Source organism: Azolla caroliniana, unplaced genomic scaffold (assembly GCF_043228905.1).
Source record: "Azolla caroliniana isolate FFs.n. ecotype wild unplaced genomic scaffold, voAzoCaro1.0.p SCAF_8, whole genome shotgun sequence".
NCBI classification, from domain to species: Eukaryota; Viridiplantae; Streptophyta; class Polypodiopsida; order Salviniales; family Salviniaceae; genus Azolla; species Azolla caroliniana.
This window is the reverse complement of record NW_028230443.1, coordinates 20,129,100-20,134,657: the sequence shown is the minus strand read 5'-3', so window position 1 is coordinate 20,134,657 and position 5,558 is coordinate 20,129,100.

Below are 5,558 nucleotides of genomic sequence, written 5' to 3'. Positions count from 1 at the left end.
GGTGAGATGCGACAACCGTCTTTTCGAACGACATTCGGAACGTCAGTTCCAGATGCCAAGGGCAAGGTCAAAGCCCACCTATGCCTCAATGGTAGCAAAACCTTTTCCAAGGGAGTCATGTAATGCGTCTCCAGTGCATACTCCAACTCCAATGGAAATTGACACTACACGTTGTCGTGGACCATTATCGGAAGAAGAAAAGCAGCGACACCGAGCAAATCAACTATGTCATTATTGCAGTGGACCAAGGCATATTGCAATGAATTGTCCCCATAGGCCAAGAAGATAGGTGAACCAAATAGTTGCTAGTTCTAATTGTACTAAACCCGAGTCTATTTTAGTAGGAATATTTGATAGTCCTAATACTACTAATAGCCCAAATCCATCAAACAAATTTGATGTCCTTAGTCAATTAGAAGAAGAGTTAAACGACTAAGTCCAGCCAAAATAGGAGCCGTTTGGTTGGACAACCCTAGATCTGTGCAGCTCATTAGTGGTTCCATTCCCTCTAAGCAAGTTAGCAATGTGTTCTTAGCCCAAGTAACAGTTAGTACTAAAAGTACCTCTCCAGTACATGTCTCAGCACTCCTAGATTCCGGAGCTAATTCTTGCTTCATGGATAGGAATTTTGCCCAAGCTCATCAGATATCCCTAAGAAAACTCTCATGTCCAGCCTCTATAGTAGTCATTGATGTTTGTCCCATTACTTTCAGAAATATCATAGAAGAGTCAGAGCCCGTTAATATTGTCCTAGATAATTTAGCGTGTGTAGTATCCTTTAATATATTTAGTATCCTAGAACATCCCATTGTTTTGGGATTACCATGGTTCGAATTACATAACCTAGACATAGATTGGAGAACAAGAGAAATCCGGTATCGACAAACCCGAGGATCTACTCATAAGATTGCAACCATTTCGCTACATCAGTTGCGTGAGGAAGGACGCAAGGAAGAAATGTTTCTCTTCATAGTATCAGTAAAACCCTCCAACACCACTAAAGAGGAGTTCACTGTTCAACTTCCAAAAAAGTATCGTCATTATGCCGATGTGTTCGATAAAGTACAAGCCAATACGCTTCCTCACCATTGACCATATGATTGCCCCATTGATTTGCAACCGGGAAAAGAGCCACCATTGCGACCGATCTACAATTTGTCACCAACTGAGCTAGAAGTCCTTCGAGCCTATATAGAGGAGAATTTCGCAAATGGTTTCATTCAACATTTGCAATCTCCAGCTAGCACACCCATTTTCTTCGTCAAGAAAAAGGATGGATCACTTCGTCTCGTCGTAGATTACGATGGCTTGAATAAGGTCACCATCAGGAATAGGTATGCACTTCCCCTTATCAATGGTGCAGGGTTCTTCACAAAAATCGACTTACGAGGATCATATAACCTTGTACGGATCCGACGAGGAGATGAATGGAAGACAGTGTTTCGCACTAGATATGAGCACTTCGAGTATACGGTCATGCCATTCGGCCTCACTAATGCGCCAACAGTCTTCCAGCACATGGCAAATGATATATTCCGAGATCTCTTGGATGTTTGTTTGATCATCTATTTGGATGATCTACGGGTTTATTCGAAGACCCAAGAAGAGCATGATTCTCATGTACTGTTAGTACACTAAAACGACTTCCAAAACATGGTCTTTATGCAAAGCTGGAAAAATGTAGTTTCGAGTGCAACTAGGTAGAATTTCTGGGCTATGTCATTTCCTCGGAAGGCATCTCCATGGATCCAGCTAAGGTCAAAACAGTGGTAGAGTGGCAGACTCTGCTCTGCGTTCATTGCGAGATGTGCAATGCTTTTAAGGCTTTGCCAATTTCTACCGAAAGTTTATAGAGGATTACTCAAAGCTTGTTCTGCCTCTCATACAGCTCACCAGGAAGGGACAATAGTTTGTTTGGTCTGAAGAAGCAGACATGGCTTTTGAGGGTCTTAAGAAGGAATTTACATCAGCTCCTATTCTGGCTCATGTTGATATGGAAAAACCATTCATCATTGAAGTAGACGCGTCAGATTTCACGTTGGGTAGCATTCTGCGACAACAAGAAGATGATGAAAAGCTCCATATTGTGGCTTTCCACTCACGCAAGTTTGACGCCGCCGAAATCAACTATGAAATTCATGATAAGGAGCTATTAGCACTAGTGGACTCTTTTACGCAATGGAGGCATTTTCTAAAGGGTTCTTCTCATCAAGTCACCATATTCAGTGATCATAAAAACCTTGCCTACTTTTTGAATGCTCGTGTGTTAAATCGACGTCAAGCTCGGTGGGCCCAATTCCTCACTCGTTTCGACTTCAAAATTACATATCGTCCAGGGAAGCAAGAAGGGAAGGCGGCAGATGCATTATCACAGCGCTCGTATGTAGCACCACGTCCTGGCGAGGCAACTTTCGATAACCAAAAGCAAGTAATCCTGGGACCAGCACGACTGCAATCAACGCAGGTCTTTGGTATGCCCTTGGATTCCCACGTTATCGATACCATACGTGAGGACTTGAAGATAGAAGCTTTCGCCCAAGCCATTCTAGCACAAATTGATCCCTCGCGAGCATCTTGTTCACAGTCGCAACAACCAGGACTATCGTCAATTTGAATGTCATGATGGATTACTATTCTTTATGAAACTCTTGTATGTTCCTAATGGTTCTTATTGCCTTCGAGTAGTCCAAAATTGTCATGACACATATACAGTTGCATTTTGGTAGTACTAAAACATTAAATTTAGTACAACGATCATTCTGGTGGCCCCATATGCAACGATTTGTCGAAGATTTTGTTCGGACTTGTGATACATGTTGGAAAAAATGCCAAGGCATCATCCATATGGTTTATTAGAACCATTACCAATTCCAAGCAAGGTGTGGCAAACCATTGCTCTAGATTTCATCACAGATCTTCCGGTCTCTAAGGGATTCGATGCAATCTTAACAGTAGTAGATCGATATACGAAGATGGCCCATTTCCTACTAGTTACTAAGGAAATCTCCAGTGAGAAAACCGCCGAAACTATCGTGCGTGAAGTATGTCGGCATCATGACCTTCCCGATGGTATCATCAGCGACCGTGGACCCCAGTTCGTCTCGAAATTCTGGAAGCACCTCTTTAAAATGCTCAAAGTCACTTGTAACCTCTCCTCTGGCTACCACCCGCAAACAGATGGCCAAGCAGAATGAGCGAATCAAACGTTGCAACAATATCTTCGGTGCTTTCTAAGTTATCATCAAGATGATTGGGCGGATATTCTCCACTTCGCCGAATTTGCGTATAATAACTCTGTCCACTCATTAACAAAGGTTACACCACTTTATGCTTATTCGGGCTGTCAACCCCGGTGGTGTGTATTTGAAACCCCAGAGTTACCCACAAATCCTTGTGCAGAGGATCGTTTGGAGCAATTACGCAAGATACAAACGGATTTATCTACTTATCTACAGCAAGGTCAACAAACACACAAGGTTTACGCGGATCATCATCGGCGTCCATCCAGTTTTAACATTGGAGATCGGGTATGGTTACTACAATGACACATCAAGACTACTCGCCCATGCGAGAAATTGGATTATCAATGATTAGGTCCTTTCTGTATTATCGGAAAAATTATGATGTCGCTTTTCATCTCGATCTACCTTCACAACTTCAGATACATCCAGTGTTTCATAGTTCTCTCCTTGAACCCTATCAAGACAGCAACATCCAGGTCATATTAAGCCACCTCAACCCCCGATCGAACTTGAAGATGGACTTGAGTACGAGGTTGCCGCCATCCTCGATTCCAATATTGTTCACAACAAGCTCTCCTATTTAGTCGATTGGCTAGGATATAGTCCCAACGAGCATACTTGGGAACCAATACAGAATGTGACTAATGCTCGTGCTCTTCTTGAAGACTTCCATCGTCAATATCCAGACAAGATGTATGTGTGTGATATGTGTGTATGTGTGTGAGAGGAAGAGAGAGAGGAAGATACACTTATGAACAACACATAGTCCCAGCGAGCGTACTTGGGAACCAATACAGAATGTGACTAATGCTCGTGCTCTTCTTGAAGACTTCCATCGTCAATATCCAGACAAGATGTATGTGTGTGATATGTGTGTGTATGTGTGTGAGAGGAAGAGAGAGAGGAAGATACACTTATGAACAACACATAGTCCCAGCGAGCATACTTGGGAACCAATACAGAATGTGACTAATGCTCGTGCTCTTCTTGAAGACTTCCATCGTCAATATCCAGACAAGATGTATGTGTGTGATATGTGTGTGTATGTGTGTGAGAGGAAGAGAGAGAGGAAGATACACTTATGAACAACACGAGATGGGGGGTGATTAACTCTATATTAAATTAGCATTATCATCATCAAATACAAAAATACTTACAATGAGGTATATATAGATCTCATGTGCAAGGGTGCACATGTGTGAGGATAATATACTAGGTACAAATGTGTAAGTCCTATATTAAATGTACTTAGGAGTGGAGGATCTAGAATATCCCACTTAAGTACAAAGTCCTATTTAAGGCGTTATAGTCAACACTTCTAACTAGATTCTATCTAGATAACTATGAAGTTACATAGTTGACTAATTAACTAAACTAAGTTGAGCTTGATCTCTCAACAGAGACTTATTCTCAATCTCCCAATCAACTATTGTCTTTTCCTCCAAGAACACAATGTTGTGGCTCCTGATCACTTTCTTCTTGGCTAAGTCCCATAGCCGATAGCCAAATTCATCATTGTCGTAGTTGAGAAATATGTATGGCTGAGATTTCGGGCCCAACTTCCCCCTCTGGTCCTTTGCCACATGCACATAAGTGATAGGGTGTATAAGACAAGGGATATTCGTACACAATATGGGGGCTTGACCAAACTGATTAGATGGAGTTGTGAATTATAATAGATTATATAGATCTAGGTAACTACGATTTAGAGAGGAAAACTCAAGAAATTAAGATAAAAGGTAGGGAAGATGAGAAAGAGATAATAATGTTATAATATTCCACTTCAAGTCCAGACAAAGAGAATAAACTCCACAATGAACTTAAAAACCAAAGACCTTCTTATTACCCATCACTGAAACCCACTAATAAGAACCATCTTCTTCAACTAAGATACCTCTTCCTAAGACTCCTCCTCCTCAGTTCGGCTCCCCCCTTCTCTATTTTAATTTTCTTCTTCCTCGTTCACGCTATTTTTAGAAGCTTTTTATCTCCTATTTTTAGTTAAGACCCAACGGCCTTCTAATCATCATATCTCCCTCATCAGAGCTCCAAATTTAGTGATTTAAAAAGCTATAGATAGCTCTCTTTACAAGCTTTCTAACCCATATTTAAACATAATATTTGGGTGAAAAAACGAAGGAGTTATGACCATTCCTTTTTTACTGTTTTTTATGGTCCGCTTTTTCTCTTTTTACTTTTCTCTTGGTCTCTTACTTTTAATTTTGACTTCTTCTTAAGATATTGGTTCGTCTTCTTTGCCTTGAAATGTGAATGCTCCATACCTTATATTCTTCTAATGTTCAATGGCTTGAATTC